The sequence below is a fragment of the Carya illinoinensis genome, chromosome 11 (assembly GCF_018687715.1).
Source record: "Carya illinoinensis cultivar Pawnee chromosome 11, C.illinoinensisPawnee_v1, whole genome shotgun sequence".
Classification (NCBI taxonomy): domain Eukaryota; kingdom Viridiplantae; phylum Streptophyta; class Magnoliopsida; order Fagales; family Juglandaceae; genus Carya; species Carya illinoinensis.
Genome location: NC_056762.1, coordinates 16901126 through 16917644, shown reverse-complemented (window position 1 = coordinate 16917644; position 16519 = coordinate 16901126). Strand labels below are relative to the sequence as shown.

The window sequence follows — 16519 nt, the reverse complement described above, 5'->3', positions numbered from 1 at the left end:
TATACATATGTAAATGACACTTTTGATTAATGTAAAATGAATTTAGATATTGGCTATTTCATTCACATAAATATTCATATTGGAATAGCTAATTTTTATTATATAATAATAAAATAATATGAGATTAATTTAAGTTTGACTATTCCATTTACATTAAATCTCTACATTGTATTATTCATTTATTCATTATATCGTAATAAAATAATATTAACTTAAAAAAATATTTAATTGGGATATTTGTAATTTATTTAATTTTATCATGAATTTAATTTTAATTAAAAAATATTTAATTATTTAATTATTTAATTTATCTAGCTTATGAATTAAAGCAATGGAAAAAAAAAACAGAATGATACTCTTTGGGATATATCTATGTGAGGAAATAGAGAGGGTCTGGTATAATTTAGTAGTAAGATGAAAATTTTGAATTTTAAGATGAAATATTAAAATATTATATTCTAATATTATTATTGTTTTGAAATTTAAAAAAATTAAGAAAAAAATAAATTATTTAATATATTTTATATAGAGATTTGGAAAAGTTATAATGATGATATAAGAATTTTGAGTTTGAGATAAAAATTTTGAAGGGCCAAACCATACCAAATTAATAAAATAAAGATTTGGTCTTTACACAGTAGATACCAAATTTGATATTTTCTTTTTAATTATTGCAACGAAAAAAGATACAAAATTTACTATTGCCTAATCTATTATAAGTGAATTTTCCCTCTGATAATTATAAATTACAAATTGATAATCTCTTAACAATGCTCTAACTCACTCAAAAGTCAAAATAATGGAATAAGTACGATTTGGAGGCATGGGGGCTCCGATAGGCTGTTATGAAGCTGATTGGTACGACGTTGCTGCGTTCAATTCAAGCAACAACATTTTGGGTCCTTATTTACTTGCAATTTGAGTCTTCCATTTATTTGTCGTTTGAGTCCTTTTAGTAGTCTATTTCTATACGGTGTATTATTTTACTTTGCACGTGTCATTTGGATATTTGTCTAATTTGTTATCCCTGTGAGGATATAAGGGAAGTGGAGGAATTCATTATAGAATAATATTTTGCTTCTTTTTTTCCTTAAGAAGAGCCAGAAGCCACCTACATAATAGGTCCGTCCCAAGTTTATTAATAAGCCCTCCTCACTTATAGTAGAAGAATACTGTGGTTACAACTTGAGGCCTGGGGACTACAACAAACCAACAACAACAAAAAAAATAAAACCCAAGTCTCCCAACAAAAACAAAAAAAAAAACCAAGAAAACACAACCACAATACATTTGTTACAAATAAAGAAAAGGAAAAAAAAAAAAAGAAAAAAAAAACGCATGCAACACCTGCAAGAAACAACCTGCACAACCATAGAGTAAGAAAATAAAGAACACGATGCAATGAGAGACATACCTGAAGAAAAGACCAGCGCCCAAGGATCAGGTAGATCAACCATGATCCATCATGACCAGAAGCACCCAACATAGCAAGCCAACAACATTTGAAAGACAAACTCTAGACACCGCGAGCAATCCCCAACGACAAAATTAGATACAAATGTAAGCAATACCGAATTTATCTAGTCTCGCAAGGCCTCTAATCTCACGAGGGAGATTTTGAATATCCAAGTAGAACATGTCTGCACCCTATGCACCCTCCTTTGCTAGAGAGTCCGCCACAGAGTTCCTTTCTCAAAAGTAATGATTACACGCAACATCCATCACCTCAAGGTGATCAACAATTTGGTCCCAAAAGTCCCATAAATACCAAAGAGAGCAAGATTTAGATTTAACCCAGGAAACAATCAACTGTGAATCAAAATCAATATCCACCTCCCCCCAACCGGCAATTCTGCAAAGATGTAGCCTTTCAAGCAAGCCACGAAGTTCAGCCTTAGTATTTAGTACATATCCCAAAAGGCTTTGAGAAACCAAAAATAAGGTTGCCATCCATGTCACGGAGCACTCCACCACCACCACCACTTCCCGAATTCCCGAGACTACTCCCATCTACATTCAATTTAATGCGGCCTTAAGCTGATTTGGACCACCAAACCACCCTTTCATTTTTTTTGTTTAGGAAGAATAGGGGAAATATCAAGCCGCGCAAGCTACAATTAGCCTAGCATCCCCAGTACTAAGCTTTGTAACTTTGAAAATGTTCTCCATCACCAAGTGCACCCAGAATTTAATCGAGTGCCAAACTTCATTCACAAATTCCCTCCTATCTTCCATTCAGGCCTTACAGCGGCGTTGCCACAATCTCCACACCACAATGGATGGAAGTAAACCAATAAGGATTCCAACTTGGGACTGACGAGAAGCACGGCGAAACCAGGCTGTATTACGTTCCCTCGAACTTTGAATAGCCACAAATGGAAACCCTATTTCGGCAGCCACTTTCCTCCAAAGGGCACTAGCAAAATCACCACTACCCAGGACGTGATTCAGATCTTCACAATGGCGGTTCTTACAACAGTTGCAACAAGAGACGACCGGAATACCAAGCTTACGGACTTGATCCATCCACACGAAGGCAATTAAAATAAGCTTTCTACATACAAATAGAAATTTTGCCCAGCAACCCATCTATTCCCTATCCAAGCCGCATCATCAATTTTTGGGAATTTGACACGAATAATTTCCCAAGCCGACTTGGTAGAAAACTCACCATGTTTATCAGGGATCCAAATCAACAAATCCTATTCATTCTCCACCCCACCAACCGAAGCCATAACCTCACCGGCTAGCTGAGGACTGACAAGAGCATTAAGTTTATCCACGTCCCAACAATTCCGAACCACCAAATCTTCCATGCGAAGATGAGACTTTGAGATGTGATTCACCCTTGTATATAAGGGTCCATCTTCCATAAATTTATCATACCACAGGGAGACCTTTCCTTCCTTCACTTTCTGATTGAGATGAAATATTGCATATTTTAACTATTTAAAACCAATGTATTTTAAATTCTTCGAAACTATTATTGGTTTTAGATGAAAAAATGGTTAATAAGCATAAGTACGAGTTGTAATTTTTAATTGATTGATATCATGTTTATGCTTAATTTTATAACTATAATTTAATTGGGCAATATTTTCTCACATATAGAACATATTTTTGATATTCTATTTTTCTTTTAATTTATTTTTGAGTGTTATTTTTATCTACTTATTTTTAGCTTAAATAAAATTCATATGGGATCTGACCAAAAGCGCATACTAATTGAGAGGAATGAAGATAAGGAATGAAGCGGTGTGCTTGGGCAGCTGAAAAAAAGACACAAAATGAAGATGACTTTTCGGTGTTGACTTTCTTATCTTGGTTGTTCATAGACGCACGCGGTAAAGAAAATGGTTTGCGGTAGATATCACATGCAATGTCAAAGTCTAAGAAGGGGGTTGAAACTAAGTGAAGGCACATACATTGAAAAAGAAAAAAAGAACGTAACAGGATTGACAGAAGAAAAAGGAGGAAAGCACTGGATTTGTTTTATGAAAAGCAGAGGCTAGTCTGGACGGGAGTGAGACGTAAAGACGGAAAGGCAGCTTGTTGATTGTTTTGGCTTGACTTTCACGTGAGAATCAAATATTTGATGTCAATTGGTGTAGCTAGAGCGGACTTGATTGGATTCGTAGCTAAGTGTTTAACCCTCTGATGCTACAAATGTGGTATTTGATAGTCAAGCAAAATAAAATAAATTTGGTGTTGGTTGGAATTAAAGAATAAATTCAGTGTGGAGGAAAGTGGCGTCTTGGACTTGGATTGAGGCCGCTATATATATATATATTGCTTGCTCTATCTAGAGGGGGAATAGAGAGGGGGACGTTGGATTAGAAGGGAGAGTCGGTTGGAAAGATTTTTTATTTTCGGAGTGTCTAGACGTGCTGGTCTTGGAGGTCCAGCAGCTATTAATTTTATCTTCCTTGTTCTATTGAGGGACGTGGAGGGAGTTTGATTGGGGGTGATTTATTAGGTGGTGATTTGAGAGAAGTCGATGGGGAATTTGAGGGAAGTCGGTGGGTTGTGAAAGAAAGTTCAGTTTGAAGAGGCGGTGAAAGGCTTAGATGTGCTGGTCTTGGAGGTGAAAACGGAAATACGAAAGAAGAGAAGAGGGACGTTTGGAGTTGAGGGAGAGTCGGTTGGAGTTTTATTTTGCTGAGAGTGTAGGGACGTGGGAGGGAAAGAAAGGAGAGTCGGTGGTGATTTATTACAAGAAGTCGGTGGGGGATTCGAGGGAAGACGTGAGGGACGTTTGTAATATCCGCTCCTTCTTTCTTCTTCTTTACGAGCTTTGATCCACGTGTCAAACTTCGGTGTATGTGCTGAGCCTTGCTCTACGTGTCGAGAGTCAGTCTATCTGACTAGCCTCGATCTACATGTTGAATCTTATCCTACGTATTGTATCTCGATGGCGTGTTCTGAAAGTTATTATGCGAATTTCAAAGTAAGATAGATATTTTAAAGTTTATGGATATTTTAATATTATGAAAATATCTATAGAAAATATCTATAGAAAATATCTATGGAAGATATCTATAGAAAATATCTATAGAAGATATTTTCAGAAAATATCTATAGAAGATATTTTCAGTATTATTAGATAAGCTTGTTTTAATGTAGCACAATTATAATATTTTAATGAGCTCTGAAAATATTATAATTGTGGATAATATCTTATATTAGATATTTTAGTTGTTTTAAAATATTAAGAGATTTAACTTTACGTTGAAAATTCTTATTTAAATTAAATGGTTTTATCCTCTTTGAGTGATTAATGATACATTATCATTTAGATAATGATGAAGAAATATTATTTTATAAACTTTAGTTTATAAAATAATATTCTATCTTAGTTCCTCTTAGTGTTTTGTTTAAGTGTTTTATGCACTTTGATTAATTAATGATACTTTATCATTTTATATAATGATGAAGAAAATATTATTTTATAAACCTTAGTTTATAAAATAACATTCTATCTTAATTTCTCTTAGTGTTTTATTAAAGTGTTTTATTTAAAATAAAATACTTACGCGTTTTCAAATCAGTGTTTTAATTCATCGTTAGATCATTTTGAGGATCTCGTAGCGTAGGATTGAAGATAAATACCCAGACCCCTACCCTTTCCCTTCAGTCTTTTTCTCTTTTTCTTTTTTTTTCTTTCTCTCTTTTCTCTCTCCCTCGTGCACGTCCAGCCGTGCTCTTCACTGTGCATGGACCTCCATGTCCGTTCGCTTGAAGCTCCAGCCGGCGCCACCTCCGGCCACCGTGCCTCACCTCCCACACCGGCGTGACCCCCTCTCACCGGCGACCAGAACTACACCGGTGGTGTGTTTTTCCGGCCACCGAGTCTCTCTCTATCTCCCTTGAAAGAAATGGGTCTTCAACCATTTTTCACCTCTTTGGACCACCATACACGGTTGAAACGGCCACCAAGCACCACCAATGGAACCACCATGTCAAGAGCTTCCTCCCCATGTCTTTCTTTTCCCCTAACTCTCACTCTTTCTCCGATGGGTCTTCACACACACACGTTCGGTTGCACCGCCGTGCACCACCGTACACGGCCACCCATGGTGTTTCACCACCACCACTTTGTTCCTCTCATCACCACGAACTTCCCCAAGAAATTCCATGGCCAACGGAGCTATGTGTATCTCTCACTCTCCCTCACTCTCCAAGGCCGAAAATGGCTTCAAACGGCTGATCCGCCGCCGTGAGCCACCGTATGGCCACCACCTCGCCACCATAGCTCCACCACATCTTCATCTACCTGTCCCTAGCTTGCCATGAAGTTCTATGGTCTTCCACCACCTCAAGCAAACAACCACCATTCGGATTTACTGTTCACGGCATGATGCCGCCGTGCTCCGCCACCTTCGACCACCACGAGGCCACCATGAGCCTTCCAAGGCCACGCCTAGCTTTTCCCAAACTCAAACTACCACTTTATGTGGTGGACAACCACCGTACGCGGTGTTACCGCCACGTACGCTCCTCCGACGCTTAATCGTGACGCGCAGCGAGCGACGCACGGGTTAACCCGTCGATGGTATAACCTTCTATCTCTGGTTATTTATGTTTAAAGTAGTTGATTGGTTGGATCGTAGACTGTGTAGTTAGTATTTGTGGAGTTCGCTGCGTAGTTATGAAGCGAAGTGTAGTTGTGAAGTGTTGGGCTTGATTGTGTAGCATTGTGGATTATGTTGTGAAGTATGGGCGTGAGATGGATGCCACAGATGTGATACGGTGTGTAGTGTGAAGAGAGTACGCGTGAAGCGTACTCTGTGTAATGCAGCGACGCGTCGTGTGACGTGTGCTGTAGTGATGTGTGGCGTAGAAGAAAGGGAGTGCACATGGAGTGTACTCCGTGTTGTATGGCGATGCACCGTGTGATGTGCATCGTGATGATGAGTGTTGTAACGAAAGGAGTACGCGTGGCGCGTACTCCGTGTCGCGTAGCGATGCACCGTGAGGCGTGTATCGTAGTGATGTTGTCATAGTGTGGATGGAAGAGAGTTCACGTGAGTGTACTCTATACGAGGTCGTGATACACTGGATGGTGTGTCACGAAAGGTTGGATGACGTAGCAGAGAAGTGTGGAGTGTATGGTCTAGTGTCGGGAACTGTGTAACAGTGTCCCGAAACAATGGTGATGTGGCTGTAGTCCAAGGTCATGGGTATTGCCTTGTGGTTGACTATGGCTAAAGGTATATGGAAGTGGTGAAAAGGTATCAGAGAGTGTAACAGAAGCACAATGGGCCTCGTATTGTAACTCGAGATTCTGTCTTGAGCTGCATAATATGACAGAGGCACATTTGTGGATGCAGTCCTCTTGTCAAGTGGCGGGAACTGTGTAACAGTGTCCCGAAGCAGTAGTGATGTGTCCTGTAGTCCAAGGTAACGGATATTGCCTTGAGACTGACTTGTGACTAAGAGTATAAGGAAGTGATGGAGAAGTATCAGAGCGTGCAGCGGAAGCATGATGGGTATCGTGATGTGACTCGGGATTTATCTCGAATTACGTGACGTGACAGAGGTGCATTTATGGATGCAATCCTCTCCCATTAAGTGTTGGGATGAACTTATAAAGAGCCGGGAAGTAGGAAAAGTCCTATCGACCGGGTTTTAACAAGTTGGTATTGGAGTTTGGAGCTTGTTTATACAAGCAGGCGTTTATTGGAATTATAAGTTGCTCTTAGGTGATAAAAGGGGATGAGATACATGTGTCTCTGGCAAGACAAGTGTATCAGACAGATTTATCATATGTAATGAGTAATCTGTCCTGATCATGGTTACATGGTATTTTAGCCAGAGAATTGGCTGACTTCATGTAGCCTGAATGGATGGAAATAAGGATGTAGCGTGGGCTAGGATACGTGAAAGTAGTGAAGAGTATATAGTTTAAGGTTGGGACGCATGGCTCTGTATGTCAGAATCATGCGTTGGATTGTGTAAATAGAAGAACGAGACAGAGATCTTAGTGTCTTACCCTAAGGTGAATCACAGAGGTTCACTTTAAGGAATAAGACCTCGAAGGTTTTAACATAGTAAATAGTACGTAAGAGCCCAGGGATGGATAGAGAATGTTTCAAGCAAAGCATAGTTCTATTTTCTAGAATAGTTACTTATGCATTAGATAGATGATGACATAAAGTTATGTGTATGCATGTAGGTTGCCATCTGACACGCACGCGAATGGACTGCATGAATTGAGTATGGCATGAAGTCCAGGTAAGTGTTATGTTCATACTCTTATAGAGTTTTCTGTATAAAAATGATGAATAAGACGAAAGCTTTTCTGTAAAAAGGAAAATAAAATTTAAGTTTTCAAGTATAAGTACGTAGCGGCCTTCCTTGGCAGCCCCTTTTATGCACCCAAATTATGTACGTGTATGCATGTGAATGGATGCTATAAGTAGTATGTATTGTATGTATATTGATGAAGAGAAAGCTTTAAAAGACGTTAGAACTGTTAAGGACTGTAAGGTTTGATAAAGAGAGAAAACTATCTTTTCTAAAATAAAATAACTCTTTTTAAAAACAACTTTAATGGAAAAGAAAGAAAATCAGTTTCCTCTTAAAGAAACTTCTCTTAAAGCAACTTTTATGAAAAAATAAAGAAAATTATGCTTCAAACGATACGAATGAAAAGGAAAGGACTGTAAAGAAATGAACAGATTGAATGTATGATGTATGAAAATACGTAATGGCCACATGGACTGGACTGGAAATGATATCAAAGAAATGGGCAGATTGCAATGCCGGGTAAGTAGTACTGGTAGTGCACCCAGTGCTGCACCCTGACTGAATGGATTCCCAACCCGCGGCCACGGGCGGAATCAGGTCCAAAAGACCGCTAACCCCAGCGCACGGGGCGTAACAGTGTGCAACGGCCACATGAAAGCGATAAGAATGAACGAATGCATGTTAAGAATGGATGCATGTATGTATGTATGAATGAATGTACCGAATGTATGAATGTACGTAAGTAAGAAAAGATGATTTGATGAACGTATGTATGCATGAATGTACGTAGAAATATAAATGCGTGAAAAGATTCTTTAAGTAACGAAGGCAGCGATGCGTGGGGATCGGTTTTAAAGAAGAAATTATGTTTTAAATAAAAACCCCACCTCGAAACGTTTTCAAACGAAAAGAAAGACGTATGCATGTTACGTAAGATATGCATGTATGGAATGATAACTGCATGAATGAAAAACTATGTTATTAGATTTTGACTGTATGAAGTAATGCTTACGAGTCATCGACTCATTTTAGTTTTTATGTGTGCCCTCCCAGGCATAAGATGAGCATGACAGGTCAGAACAGGCACAGCCCAAGGGGAAGAGCACGAAGGCCTAGGCAAGATGTTTCACATTAAAAGCTTTAATTATGTAATGTAATGTCTTCCGCTGAAAGTTTTGATAAAGAAAAAATGAGATTTTATTTATAACATGGAGTCTTTTGTATCCTGGTATGTACGGAAAAGAGATTGAAAAGGAATCGTAATTCCCGTCGGTTTTTATCAAAATCGATATGAAAAAGGACCCACCACAAGGACGGGCGTTACAACGTTTGAGTTGAGGGAGGAAGTTGGTGCTTGAGATTAATTTTTCTGGGAGAAAGTCGTACGGTGGGGAGAGAAGAGGAGTGTCGGTCCATTTGATTAGTTAATTATCTTAGAGGAAGTCGGACGGTGAAGGGGAGTTTTCATCCAAACTTTTCGTTCGGCAGCTTGCTTCATTTTACTTTTGTTCTTTTTTACGTTTTACGTTTAGGAGAGTTGGTTTTCAGCTTTCCAGATTTTATTGCCTATAGTTATTTTCTAGTATTAAAGTTTGTGTTTTATCTTAGTTATTTAATGGAGGATATTTATGTGATTTCTATAGCACTTGTGATGAATATGGTTGGCTAAATTTTCATACTAAGGTTATAGGTGAAGCTTAATGATTTAAACATTGTTTTTGGATCAACATAAAATTTATTTTGTGAGCTTGATCGATTGAAGGATTTTATTATTGGATATTTTTATTATCTATATATTTATCTTGATTCATTGTGATTTTCGAATACAGTGAATGCTTGAAGAATCCCTGTGATATTCAAATAGATTTGTGAATGTTTTAATCATCAATTGTTCATGCTCAATCATTAGCGACTATTTTTCTTGATCTTAAATACTAAATCTTCTAATTAAAGGGAATCATTATTCTAGTTTAATTGAAGTAAATCGATCGGAAACAATATTATAAATTATTAGACAGATTCTCAAAACCTTAGTCTTTCTTCATATCAATTTATTTTATCATTTTAGTTTTATTCAGTTATTTTACAAATCTTCATCTCAGTAATTTTATTTTATATTCGATTGCACGTTCATTTTAGTAATTTATTTTATTTTTTTGAGTTTATTTCTTCATCACATAAGTCAATCCCTGTGGATTCGACCCTGTTAGGTACTACAACACCTGTATACTTGCAGGTAAAACTACACTAAATTTTTGGTTCACTAGTTTGAGTCAAAGTTTAAGAGCAACACTTTCCATTGAGAATTTTGGAGAAGCAACGGAATACCTTTAAGGACATTCATCCAAAACTGAGAACCAAACCACCCCTCTTACATTAGAGAAACATGATTATTTTTCACATCTTTAGCGCAGAAAAAATTAGCCCAAAGAGAATCCTGCCATCAAAAGTTGTCAACCAAACTTTAAAAACATAGCCTGTTGAACCTCATCAAGGTCCTTTACACCCACACCCCCCCTCTTTACATGGGACACAAAATTTATTCCAAGCCTTCCAATGCCTTTTCTTTTTCCAGTCCTCAGCACCCCAAAAGAAATTGGCAAAAATGCTAGAAAGATTCCTCTTCACTGTCTTAGGCATGTGTACCACATAAAGTAAATGAATAGGCATGCTAGTGAGAATGTGCCTCAAAAGGATCAACCGACCACCTTGCGACAACAACCTATTTTTCCAGCCCGCCAGCTTTTTTGCAACTTTCTCAATAAGAGGATCAAAATAAGCAACTTTTTAGCATTATGTTTAATCACTTGATTAAATCACTTCCACATGCTATTAATTTCTAAAATTTTTGTTATGACATCATTATCCAACTTTTTAATCCTTGACAATTTGATAGAGCCAAGAAAAATTGAATTTGGACTTGATAGCATCTCAAAACCTAACCAAACCCCCTTTAAACCCCAAATTGAAGCCCACTTGGTTGAGGCCCACAAAGACCCATGAATTTGGCCATCTTGGCAAGGCTTCTTGAAGAAGTTTCCTCCCCCACATGGTAGATCATTCACTGCCCTTGGCTGCACCTAATAGTGCCTTGATGAGATGGAGAAACCCACCCATCAACCCCCTTACCTCATACCTTCTGTAGGCTGTCCTTTGCCCCTCACTATTCTCCACTTTATGTCACATAGCCACCTCCAATCAAGGTCATTCAGGTCCATATCTTCCCCCTACAGAAACCTTGAGTCATGCAAGATACACTTCCTTCCCTTTCATCACTTCTTCACCCCATTCTTAGAGAGAAACCCAAAAGAACTCTCTCAGGCAGATTTCTGGATATTTTTGCGTGGAGCTTTTCGACCATTTGTAAGTATTTTCACACGATGAATCCTTCATAATAGTTGTTCTTCTTTGAGTCTAGTTTCCATATATATATATATATATATTATTAGTATCATTTCATGGTCATTTGGTTGGTCAAAAGTTTTTTTAAATATGGAAAGGTCATTCTGGGCGTGAAATTGGAGAGTATATTATGTTTTGGAGTTTTTGACCAAGCTAATGGACATATCTTGGTCCGAAAATTTTATGGAGTGTTTTTAGCATGTTTTTAAGAGTTTTCATTGAGATTTTCTTGAATGACTAAAGCTTTTGATTGTAGATTTTCTTAGATCTAGAAACTTGAAAACTGAAAGTAGCAAAACAGTTTTTATTTGGAGAAAGTTTGAATATTTAGTGGTTTGATCTTATTCTAAAGGCTTTGATATTTTTATATGATGATACCTAGTCTCTTATTTTCATGTTAGGATATTATTTTGAAAATATTTAGTATTAGTTTCAAAGATATGAGTTTTCTATGCAAGAGGATTTCGGTTAGGCCTACGATTTGATGTTTTTGGGTTAGATCCACGTTTTATTGAGTTTTAGCCATGTGATTTTAAGTTTTGTTGAACCCAAGGTTTCAAGTTTCATGTGATTATAAATCTACACATGGATTTTGATGATAACAAATGAATTCAAAGAATAAAGGAGTTTCAAGCTCAAGTTGTCCACACAATGGAGTCAAGCACATCAAAGAACCAAGTATGAACAAGAAGGAAACAAGTTCACATTAAAGTCATAGAGTAATGTTGTAAATCTCTTAAAATTCGAAATTAGGATTAATACTCAAAATTAATATTTTATCATAAAGCATTAAAATACATTTTCCACATGTGCATGAATATTTTTAAAAATTAAATTTGAAAATTTTGAAAGATGATTGATTGTCATCTTTTATATGTGCATGCCTTGATTAAAGGGTTGAACTTTGAAAATATTAAAGATGATTGATTGTCATCTTTTACATATGCATGTCTTGATTAAATGGTTGAACTTTAAAAATATTAAAGATGATTGATTGTCATCTTTCACATGTGCATATTTTGTTTGAATATTTTCAAAAGAGATTGATACTTTTTTAGACTTATACAAAAGGTAGATGATTTTGTTTGAATTTTTTGAAAAGTAAAGTGTGCTCCTTTTGTCATATATAAAAAGTAAAAAATTAGGTTTGAAGTTTTTGAAAAAGAAAGTGTGCTCCTTTTGTCATATGCAAAAAGTAAAAGATTATGTTTGATTTTTTTTGAAAAAGTGAATGATATTGTCTTTGACATGTGAATCTTTTTAAATTTGAATATGAAGTCTCATATGCCTATAAATAGATCATTTGAAAGCTTCACATTCACAACATCCAGAGCATACAATATTCATTCAAAACTTTCATTCTCTCTTCTCTAAGGATTGAGTCTTAATCCTTGTTCATTTTGAGAGATATAGTTTGCGCTGTATTGTTCTTATTTCACTCGTTGAGGAGTGTTTTCTGATAACCTACCCACTATCAGCTTTTGTATCAGAAAAATGGTGTGTATAACCCTTGTGCGTGTAGAAAATATTCTACACAGGGAATAGTTGAATCACCACGTGTAAGGTGATTGCAAGTGTAGAGGGTGTTCTACACGGATCCTTTGTAGCGGTGTTGTTCAAAGGTGTAATAGGTTTCTATCTCCACCTGAAAGAGGTTGAATAGTGAATTTGGAAATCCTCAAGGGGTAGCTTGAGGCGAGGACATAGGCAGTGGGGCCGAACCTCATTAACATACTGAATTTGCTTCTCTCTTACCCTTACTCTTTATATTTATTGTTATTCTATATTTTGTTTATATTTTATATTATATATTTGATTTATAATTGTTATTTTTTTAATACAACTCAATTCACCCCCCTCTTGTGTTAATCATTTGGGCAACAATTGGTAACAGAGCTAAGAGCCCTATTATAATATTAACTATATTTTGAGTTAAGATCTTATTGCTAACATTGCAGCTTCATTTGGTGAAAGTCATTCTAGCAGTTGGCCTCCACTCTTTTGTGGAGATAATTACTCATTCTGGAAAGTTAGAAGGAGAATATTCGTACAAGCTCAAGGTTGAGAAATCTGGAAATGTATTGTAAATGGATCTTATATTCCAATAAAAGTGGTTGATGGAGTAAAGGTCAAAAAGGAATAAGAAGAGTTTGATCGTGAAGACGATAGACTTTATACTTTGAATTTAACTGCTATGAACTTATTATTTAATTCTCTTAATGGAAATGAGTTTAATAGAATAATGACTTGTGCTACGGCAAAAGAAATTTGGGATAACTTGGAAGTTACTTATGAAGGAACTTCGCAAGTCAAGAAATCAAAAATTTATATTCTTACTCATGAATATGAAATGTTTAAGATGAATGATGATGAATCTATTTCTAGTATGCACACTCGTTTTAGTAACATCATAAACAGCTTGACAGCTCTTGGCAAAATTTATTTCAGAAAAATCTACACAACCTCCCAACACCCCAACACCCCACCTTTTTTTTTAATTTTTATTATTTTATCTTTTATCAAATATTTAATATATAAATAATGAATAAAATAATTAAATTAATTTAAAAAGATTAAATTCAAAAAAAATATTAAAAAAATATTAAAAATTTGAAAAAATGTGGGGTGTTGGGGTGTTGGGAGGTTGCGTAGCAAACCCCTTTATTTCAAGGTGGAGATAGTAAGAAAAATTCTCAACTCTCTACCAAAACGCCGGGAATTAAAAGTAACAGCGATTCTTTAAACTAGAGATTTCAAGAAGCTCGAAGTGAATGAACTCATCGGGTCACTTATCACCCATGAGTACACAGTGAAAAGAGGAGATGAAGAAGGAAAGTCAAAGAAGAGCTTGGCACTTAAAGCTGTTCCTCATGAAAGTGAAAGTGATGAAGATGAGGAAAATGAAGATAAAGATGAAGAAGTTGCGATGATAACAAGAAGAATTCAGAGGTTCTTAAAGAAAAATAAAACTCTTCCGAGAAAATCCTTCAAAAAGTTTTTCAAGAAAGATTCAGGTAAAAATGACACTTTAATTTGTTATAAATGCAATAAGCCTGGTCATATCAAGCCAGATTATCCTCTGCTAAAGAAAGATCGTGTTGAACCCAAGGTTTCAAGTTTCATGTGATTATAAATCTACACATGGATTTTGATGATAACAAATGAATTCAAAGAATAAAGGAGTTTCAATCTCAAGTTATCCACACAATGGAGTCAAGCACATCAAAGAACCAAGCATGAGCAAGAAGGAAACAAGTTCACATTAAAATCATAGAGTAATGTTGTAAATCTCTTAAAATTCGAAATTAGGATTAATGCTCAAAATTAATATTTTATCATAAAGCATTAAAATACATTTTCCACATGTGCATAAATATTTTTGAAAATTAAATTTGAAAATTTTGAAAGATGATTGATTGTCATCTTTTACATGTGCATGCCTTGATTAAAGGGTTGAACTTTGAAAATATTTTTTACATGTGCATGCCTTGATTAAAGGGTTGAACTTTGAAAATATTAAAAATGATTGATTGTCATCTTTTACATGTGCATGTTTTATTTGAATATTTTCAAAAGTGATTTATGTTTTTTTAGACTTATACAAAAGGTAGATGATTTTGTTTGAAAAATTTGAAAAGTAAAGTGTGCTCCTTTTGTCATATACAAAAAGTAAAAGATTAGGTTTGAATTTTTTGAAAAGGAAAGTGTGCTCTTTTTGTCATATGCAAAAAGTAAAAGATTAGGTTTGAATTTTTTGAAAAGGAAAGTGTGCTCCTTTTGTCATATGAAAAGGAAAGTGTGCTCCTTTTGTCATATGCCAAAAGTAAAATATTAGATTTGATTTTTTTGAAAAAGTGAATGATGTTGTCTTTGACAATTGAAAAAGAAGAACCTTTTATTTGAATTTTTTGAAAAAGTGAGTGATGTTGTTTTTGAGATGTGAATCTTTTTTAATTTGAATATGAAGTCTCATATGCCTATAAATAGATCATTTGAGAGCTTCACATTCACAACACCAAGAGCATATAACATTCATTCAAAGCTTTCATTCTCTCTTCTCTAAGCATTGAGCCTTAATCCTTATTCATTTTGAGAGATATAGTTTGCGCTGTATTGTTTTTATTTCACTCATTGAGGAGTCTTTTCTGATAACCTACCCACTATCAGCTCTTGTATCAGAAAAAGAGTGTGTATAACCCTTGTGCGTGTAGAAAGTATTCTACACGGGAAATAGTTGAATCAACACGTGTAAGGTGATTGCAAGTGTAGAGGGTGTTCTACACGGATCCTTTGTAGCGGTGTTGTTCAAAGGTGTAATAGGTTTCTATCTCCACCTGAAGGAGGTTGAATAGTGAATTTGGGAATCCTCAAGGGGTAGCTTGAGGCGAGGACATAGGCAGTGGGGCCGAACCTCGTTAACATACTGAGTTTGCTTCTCTCTTACCCTTACTCTTTATGTTTATTGTTATTTCATATTTTGTTTATATTTTATATTATATATTTGATTTATAATTGTTATTTTTTTAATACAACTCAATTCACTCCCGCTCTTGTGTTAGTCATCTGGGCAACAATTGGTATCAGAGCTAAGAGCTGTATTATAAGATTAACTATCTTTTGAGTTAAGATCTTATGGCTAACATTTCAGCTTCATTTGGTGAAGGTCAATTTAGCAGTCGGCCTCCACTCTTTTGTGGAGATAATTACTCATTCTGGAAAGTTAGAATGAGAATATTCCTTCAGGCTCAAGGTCGAGAAATCTGGAAATGTATTGTAAATGGACCTTATATTCCAGCAAAAGTGGTTGATGGAGTAAAGGTCAAAAAGGAAGAAGAAGATTTTGATCTTGAAGACGATAGACTTTATACTTTGAATTTAACTGCTATGAATTTATTATTTAATGCTCTCAATGGAAATGAGTTTAATAGAATAATGACTTGTGCTACGGCAAAAAAACTTTGGGATAACTTGGAAGTTATTTATGAAGGAACTTCGCAAGTCAAGGAATCAAAAATTTATATTCTTACTCATGAATATGAAATGTTTAAGATGAATGATGATGAATCTATTTCTAGTATGCACACTCGTTTTACTAACATCATAAATAGCTTGACAGCTCTTGGCAAAGTTTATTCCAAGGTGGAGATAGTAAGAAAAATTCTCAACTCTCTACCAAAACGCTGGAAATCAAAAGTGATAGTGATTTTTGAAGCTAGAGACCTCAAGAAGCTCGAAGTGAATGAACTCATCGGGTCACTTATCACCCATGAGTACACATTGAAAAGAGGAGAAGAAGAAGGAAAGCCAAAGAAGAGCTTGGCACTTAAATTTGTTCCTCATGAAAGTGAAAGTGATGAAGATGAGGAAA

General features: G+C 35.8%; 1 pseudogene; it reads right to left on the bottom strand.

The window, feature by feature from the left end:
• Positions 1-16519, bottom strand: part of LOC122282263 — a 59148-nt pseudogene that overhangs the window by 2360 nt on the left and 40269 nt on the right.